This window comes from Sorex araneus, chromosome X, assembly GCF_027595985.1.
Source record: "Sorex araneus isolate mSorAra2 chromosome X, mSorAra2.pri, whole genome shotgun sequence".
Classification (NCBI taxonomy): Eukaryota; Metazoa; Chordata; class Mammalia; order Eulipotyphla; family Soricidae; genus Sorex; species Sorex araneus.
In genome coordinates this window covers 88,071,933-88,080,477 of record NC_073313.1, presented here as the reverse complement: position 1 = coordinate 88,080,477, position 8,545 = coordinate 88,071,933, and the positions used below count along the sequence as shown (strand labels likewise).

General features: G+C 40.2%; 1 non-coding gene across 1 annotated transcript; it reads left to right on the top strand.

Moving 5' to 3' along the window:
- The first annotated feature begins 270 nt into the window (after positions 1–270).
- On the top strand, positions 271–438 carry LOC129400564 (U1 spliceosomal RNA). The gene has a single exon (XR_008627780.1). It is a non-coding gene; the product is annotated as a U1 spliceosomal RNA (small nuclear RNA).
- Positions 439–8,545: the final 8,107 nt, after the last annotated feature.

Genomic DNA, 8,545 nt, shown 5'->3' with positions numbered 1-8,545 from the left:
CTTAAGGGCCTGGCTTAACTAACCCTAGTCCCATTCGCATTGGAAATATTTTTGTTCTTAAATTGTGATTCTATACCTGTGGTAGAATAAGATGATCCAGGCCCATTGGGACAAATGTTAAGGAGGCTCTTAATCTCAGTGTCATAGAATTATAAGGTCAGCATGTTTGAGCATATCCTTAAATTTTTTCTCCCTTAAGGGCCTGGTTTATCTAACCTTAGTCCCATTCCTATTGGGAATATTTTTTTTTGTTCTTAATTTGTGATTCTAATAGTTACCTGGCAGGGGAGATACCATGATCACAAAGGTGGTTTTCCCAGGGCAAGGCTTATTTATCCATTGCACTCCAGATGTGCTGACCGCTGCGATTTCCCCAAATGTGGGAAACTCGACTGCATAATTTGTAGTAGTGGGGGACTATGTTTGCGCTCTCCCATGAAGGAAAAAATATTGTGATACTATAAGGTTTCACCCAGAGAGAAGACTATGGAATAGTAGCAAAAATACATACTTATCACATTGATATACAGTAATATGAGTAATAGCAACTTATTAGAACACTGTGCTAATAGAATATACCTGTACATAATCACAGTAGGGGCACAGAAGAACTAATATAAATGTTTTAAAAATTATCCATAGGTGAATATCCTTTTATAATTCCAAAACCCAGTAGTGGAATTAAGGCCTAGTAAGGTGATGCTAAGGAAAGTGCCTGCAAGTGAGAAATACAGGTAAGAACTACACTCCATTTGTGTAGTCTGTGATTGGTACCTTAGCAGATTGTACCAGCAAGATTGAAACTCTTTTTTTTTTCAACTAGGCTAAAAATCTCTAAAATCTTGGTAACATGATACATGTTTGTAATGGCTTTTGTCACACAAAGTTCAAAAGAGAAACCTTTGCCTTGCCTCTCATTTACAACAAATTCTAAGTAGCAGATAGTTCCAGTTCGAAGTTTCATTAGTCAGACTGCAAGAAAGAAGTTAAAGGCCTTCTTTGCTTCATTGACTCAAGCTAGATAAGAAAGTAGCTTGTGTTTTAAAACTTCACTCTACTTCATCTCTTCTCCCTTCTTCTACTACCACATGCAAAACCGAGAACATGACTACATATGTCAGAACCGAGGAAAAACACGAGAAAATGGTGCCAAGTAGAAAAGGATAATTCTCATCCAGCTTTAATTGGAACCCAGCTTGAGATTTCCAAATGGAAGATCATTGAGTGCTTCCAGGTGAAAAAAAAAAATCAGTCATCTCTTCAACAAAATTTATCAAACCGGCTCATGAAGCTTTGTGGGCACAAAAATCACTCTTGTTAAACAGGGGTGGGGGGACTCTGGAAATGAATCCCAAACACAGGGATTAACATTTCCTTTGAAATGTCACAGCACATGGAGGGGAAAAGTCCTTGACAAAATGTGGATTCAATTTGTTGAATTCCACTTAACGCAGCTCGCTTCTTTGGCAAGTTCTTCTTTAATTTGGCTGGGTTATGTGGGGTAGGTTTTTCAGCAGACCATTTTCAAACAAGTGTTTGCAACTAAGCACAGACCAGAATCTGGCATAAGGAGTGCGGTCTTCCAAAAGTTTATGCTCAACACCCTGAATTAGTTGACATCATCAGATATTAAATTATTTAATACATAACTCTAAGTGTACAAGACTCAATATGTTTTTAATTTCTGGGTCATGTCCAGGGTGCTCAAGATTTTCTGCTGGCTCTGTGCTCAGAGATCACTCCTAGAGATGTTCATGTGATTGGGGGATCATAGGCAGTTCTGGAGATTTAGCTGGGTTCAGCTGCATGCAAAGCAAGCACCTTACCCTAGTACTATCTTTCTGGCCCCAAGATTCTTTTCATGGTTCTGGAAAGAGTCAAGAGATATCAAAGGGAAAGGATATCAGATAAATCCAGTATTATCTGAGTTAGCTCCAAGAAGGGAGCCTAAGAGAAGCACATGAATACATATTGGGAAGTAGCAAAAGTTATATCCAAGATAAGCACATAATACATATTGAGAAGTAGCAAAAGTTATATCGCACAGAGCGGAACAAAAAAGGACTCAAAACCTCTGGACTTAAAGTTTGTTCTGATGATTGAGCCTAAATGTTACTTTGGATCTTATTAGAAATGCAGATCTGACTGACTCAGAATCTGTAGTTTAACAAAAGCTACAGGTGGTTCTTGAATATATGACAGATGGAAAAGACCTGGGCTAGAGTACTTCAGAGGAAACAGAAAACACTTGCAGCTGAAGAGTCTAAGGAAAGACTGAAGAAAGATGCTATCTGAAGCAGATTTCAGTAAGGTGGCATCAATTTGTTCCCTATGAAAAATATGCCCATGGGGTCAGAGCTGTAGTATAGCAGGTAGGGTGCCTTGCAAGCAGACAACCCTGGGTTCAATCCCTAACAGATCATATGGTCCCCAAGCCCACCAGGAGTGATCCTTGAGCTACATTGTCTAGCTTCCTTTACATTCATGTGTCTGGGACTAATATTTCCAGTGAAAATTGAGCATATGTGGCACATTACACTTCCGGGTCTATTGAGATTTAAGCACTTTCCTCTCTAGTTGGGATTTGGATGAGGTAAGGAGTACACAATTATTTAAATGAAAGTCATGCACCAAGACAGTGTTTCTCAACCATGGATCATCTAGGTCCCCAAGATATTCCAAGTGGCCACAGATGAAAATCAAAGTATTGGGGAGTCGTGGTACAAGACTAAAGGACCAAGCTGTAGGACAGAGGGACACAGGAAGGAAACTAAATTCAGAAAGCAGGGGACACAACCATACCAAGGTTGAAAAACACTGCCCTATGGGATGGGAGAATATGAACTTGTCGAATTTATAACTTAGGAGTCTAAGTTATTAAATGATCATGCAGAGCAGTCACTGCCATTGTGAAACAAAACATAACATCTGAGAGAAAAGTCAACCTGTGAATTTCTGAAGTTATTTTATTATAAAATAATATTTTATTTTGAACCAGTGCCCTAAGTCTACCTTAACAAATGCAGAGACATAACATTCAGGTACAGAGAGATGGTGAGAAGGTTATTATAGCTGGTTGAAGGAACAGCTTAAGTAGACAAGGGTATGGGTGAATGTTCATGTAGTGTTCAAATAATCACAATAGTTTGACTGGCATATGGTGTATGAAATTGTTATAGCAAATAGAATTGGAGAGGTAAGTTCAGAAATCAGATTATAGGATCAGCATTCTGCACCAATGGAAACAGGAACAAGGAACCACTGAAGATCTAACAAGGGAATGACACAATTTTTTGGAAAAATTATTCAGACTCTAGGGTATATTCTGGGTTGAAGTCAGAGAGAGAACAGGGGTAGGAAAACCAGTGCAGCAATAACAATCTTAATAAGTCTAATTTAAGTAAAATACAGTGATGAAAGCTTTTCAATTTAGGTATTCCTTAGAAAATATGATAAAAAGCTTTAAGCTTTCAGAGGCAGAAACTAATGACAGAATATATCTTGTGGCGTATAAAATTAGTTTCTACAAATTTCAAAGAAATGCAGTAAATCACAATAGATCTTTGAACATGGAATTGAGGAAAAAATGATGTAGGACTGGGGAAATTTTTATAACCAGCAAAGGATATTACATGAAATGTATAGAAATATACTTCTTTATTAGCTGCATTTCTAGATGTTAAACTAAAAATGAACTTTGGTTAAATGAAATATCTTACCAATGAGCTGTTTCTTGAATTGTTTTCTACTCTTCACAGTCAACACATAGTATCTGACTTTAGTTTCTTCAGCCTCTACTTTATTATAGCATATAGCTAAAGATATGGGAAATTTTTCAATACATTCTTCACTGAAGTCAAATGGCTTATTAGTATTTAAGTATAAAAGTACTTTTGAAAAGTGGTTTTTCAGAAAATTCAGAGTTTATGTATAGGGTGTGCTTTAAGGCATGGCTAAACCATACTAAAAAATAAATGAGTTTAATGATATACTCCAAGTTGGTGGCTTCTTAGAATTCTAGGATTATAACAGGATCTAATCGAAATACTCCTGTGGGTACAAACATACAAATATTGAATTAGAAAATTATGGGATCCAAGAGTTACAGAGGTTGCACCAAAGAAGATGATTGAAATCAATTACCCTCCTGAAAATTGGGAGGTATTCAGAGAACAATTAGGAAGACTCCCAATCTATATTCATTAGCACAAAGTAGGTCCCTAAATGACACCAGAGTTATCTTGTGTGATTAACAAAGGTGTTTTTTTAAAAACAGCCTCATAAAAAACAGGCGTGGGAAAGGCTTACAGAGCAAATAGACAGTAGCATTCTTTAATTAGAAGTTGCAATCGAATTTAAAATGAAATGTATATATTAGTAATTGAAGCAGAAATGAGGGTTCATTTCAGATGTGTTACCCAACATAGAGAAGTGCTGAAGGTTCCTTTGTCCCTATTTATGGCTTATTTGGTAACTTCATAATATTTCTTTGAGTAGGCCAGGACCCAAATATAGGCTGAGGCTTTTCCAGTGAGGTCCCTAGCCTAAAGATCCCCCACTTCTGGGCAATCAACCGGAAGTTCTCAGAATTCAATTTGAGCCTTAAGTAAGGAATTGAGCTCATGGTCCTGATCACGCAAGCATGTCTACTTAGTGAGGATGCGCAGATGAAGATCAAAGTATGTAAAATGGTGACAATAGCACTTGTCCTGCAAACCTCACAAACTTGTTTGAATAACTCAGTGTGATTGCATGTGTGAAAATTGATCATTGCTGCACAATGCAAGGAATTGTTACTGTTGTAGTACTTTGTCCCTAACAATAGATTACAATGTGCTGGATGCCCACTACGCAATAAACAAAATTGAAGAATGATTTACTATTTGTAAATCACAGTATCCCTGTGTCACCCCATTGCTCATCGATTTGTTCAAGCGAGCACCAGTAACGTCTCCATTGTGAGACTTGTTGTTACTGTTTTTGGCATATCGAATACGCCATGGGTAGCTTGCCAGGCTTTGCCATGCAGGCGAGATGTTCTCGGTAGCTTTCCGGGCTCTCCAGGAGGGACTGAGGAATTGGACCCTGGTCGGCCACATGCAAGGCAAACACCCTATCCACTGTGCTATCGCTCCAGCCCATACATATGTATATATGTATAATATACACATATACATATATATTTTACATATATGTATATATGTAAAACAAAGCTCTCAGAAGAGAGCAACACAGAGTCTCCTGCCCCTACACCTGGCTCTCTTCACTGGGGCCCCTCAGAGGGGGGGGGGGTTGAGTTTCCCTCCTTGCCCAAAGCAGAGCCCCAACAACCGAAGACCTCCAGAACCCAGCCACAGCCATGCTCAAGGCCACTCTCCACATGCTCGGATGAGCCTTATGCATGAAGGAACCAGCAGAGGAACCCAGGTGTGCAGGACCCAGGGCTGAGATCTCCAAGCCTTCTTGGATTGGGACTGGGTCTCCTCCACCCAGATCTCCCATTTTCTAGTAGCTAGGCAGTCACACCCAGAAACTGCCTCCAGTGCCATGTAATCCCATCAACAGCCAAGATTCAGAGACTGTAAAACAAAACTCCCAGAACTAGACCTCTTATTGTCTAGGTTTCCCTTTCTGAGAACCCAGCAAGCTACTGAGAGTATCCTGCCTATATGGCAGAGTCTGGCAAGCTCTTCGTGGCATATTTGATATGCCAAAAATAGTAATAATGATGGGTCTCATTCCCCTGACCCTGAAAGAGCCTCCAATGAGGCACCGTTGGGAAGGACAAGTAAAGAGAGGCTGCTAAAATTTCAGGGATAGGACATATGGAGACGTTACTGGTGCCCGCTCGAGCAAATCGATCGACAATGGGATGACAGTGATACAGTGATATATCTAACTATTTTCCAGGCAGGTGCTGGGAAAGAAATGTAACAAACAGAAATGAAGACAACACCATGTACAGAATGCTAACCTCAGACAAATCTGTTATTGAACACACCATTTCCTCTCAAGCCAGAAGGGAAGATCTTTGAGGACATGGTACTTTCTTATCTCTCTGATGTCTATTATAACGTCTGTTGCATTGTAGATACTCAATACAAGTAGCAAACTAATTGAATTAGGGAAGAGAGTGATAATGAAGCCAAGCCAAGTTTGATCCGCAGCACTCCATATAGTCCCCTGAGCCTCTCAGGGAGTGATTCCTGAGTGCAGAGCCAGGAGTAAGCCATGAGCACAGCTAAGTGTAGCCCCCAAACAAAACTCTTGCAGAATTCAAAGTAAAGTAAGTCCTATTTTATCACTCAGAGACTGTGCATTTTCCTCATGGAGATTCAATGATCCACAAAAAAATTGTGTTTTGATCCTCTCATAATCAATAACTTATGAGATGTTAACAAAACATAAAAATACCGCCAATTAAAACAAAGAAAAACAAACCTCTATACTCTAAAAATAACCACTCTCTTCAAACATTCCTGTTCTCTTAGGGAAGTTTGACAAAACCGGTCTTTCCTGGAGTGAACAAGATCCACTAGAGCAGCAATTTCTTCCAGGCCCCTTTCCACAAAGTAACCTCTGTGATTTAAATATACCCAAGAGGAAAAAGATGTTTCCGCCCAGCAATTGTTGAGTGAACCCACAGCTGCTGCCTATTGTTAGGCACCACAGCAAAGCAATCAGACTTTCTTTGTATCAGTTGAAAAACTCGGAAATCACACATGCATGCCTAACTGCCTCACACCTGTGCTCTCAAAGGTGGCAACTGCACTGAGCATCTTGTGGCTAAATGTGGAAAATTGCCTACTTGAAGCAAAGTGACTTTTCAGTATTTCAGGTAAGCTTCAAACCTCTCCACTGACTCCCTAAGATTTGGAATACACATATTTGTTCCTTTTTCTTCTCAATCTTTCAAGTCTAAGCTCTGCCTGGCACAAGCCCTCGAGATCGTGGCTCTATGCAGAGATCCCAAGCATTGATTTACAATGGTCATCCTGCAAATTAGCAGATAGGATCTCCCAAAGTGCACAGAACACAAGTGAGAAGTGAAACTTCAGCCATAAGCAGACTGTTTCCAAGTAATAATAGCAACAATTTATTGTGTTCTTACTAAATGCCAAGCACCGGTCTAACTATTATCTCGTTTTTTACAGGAACAGGAACTGAGGCATAGATCTGCTAAGTAATGTGCCTGAGATTGCACAGCTAATAGATGTGAACTCAATTAACTCCATGTGCTTTTTAATTAATTTATTCAGTTCACTACTCTTAACACAATTAAAAATATATAGGTTAAACCAATTGTTGTAATTTGCTGATTTTAAATCAACAGAGCCTTTAAATGACTATCATTTGTATTCTTTTATCTTTGCCATAGCAAAGCGTTTGCTTTAGTCAGTCAGACAAATGGTGATGCCTGTGTTCCAACAGCCCTAGGCATGGCCAATCACCCAGGATCACTCCAAATCCCTGCCTTTGCTCTTCTCCGAGCTCCATTGCTCCCTACACACCTTCAAGATTCATCTTGATGCTGCCCTCTCTGAACTTTTCCTAATCACCTAGCTATGTACAATCTCTTCCTCACATTTGTCCTATGAATAAAATTAGGCACAGGGGAGGTGAATTTGCAAAATTCTTGAATCAGTCATGGGCAACAGCCTTCCATTTTGGCTGTGAAAACTCTTTCCTGTCTAACTGTATTCCAGCTCCCTGCTACATCTTCATGAACACGCCTGGTCTACCAAAGTAGCAGGAAAGACCAGGGCCAATGTTCAACCAACCTAAACTTTAGCCACTTCCTCAAACCAAGAACGATTTCTGCCTCAGAGACATAACTCCCTTGCTGTTCAAAATGTTGCAGGCTGAGAGATTGGGGGGCCCAGGTATACTGGGCTAAGCATTGTCTTCATTCAAAACCAGCCCAAAGGCATGAAGATACAAAAGAACCTTCTCAGAAGGCTGGAAAACCGTTCAGATGCATAATTTCAGGCAATGTGCATGGATGGCTTTTTGAAAGGACAGGTGACAGGAGCCCCTGGGGAAGAGGATCCATTTCTGGAACAAAGAGAATTTCTAAAGACAAGTATCATTCCCAAGCCTTCCGCCTTGGCAACCACCCTAGTAATGGTAGGGGGTGGGCAGTTTAGAAAAACTGTATAGAAACTAACTTGGCTGACGGAAAGGGGACTTTGTGGCCTGCATCTGCCTGAGATCGGTAACTTTCCTGGCCTTGTTTCTTTGGCGCCCATCTGCCTGAAATCTGAACATTCTCACTTTAGGTTGCATTTCCCCACTCTGAGGAAATGACCAGCATACCCCTGCTTGGGACGTGCGCTTGCAGTTTCTACTGTTCTCTCTCTGTCTCTCAACTTCCCTCCCTTTATTTCCCAAATAAACCTGTTTTTACTTCACAGAGTTTCTCCTCCTGAAATTCTTTTTGTTTGTTTGGTTTGTTTTTTAGTGTGTGTGTGTGTTTGAGCAATTCCTCCGTCCCTCTCAGAGAACCCGGCAAGCTACCGAGAGTATCCCGCCCACTCGGCAGAGC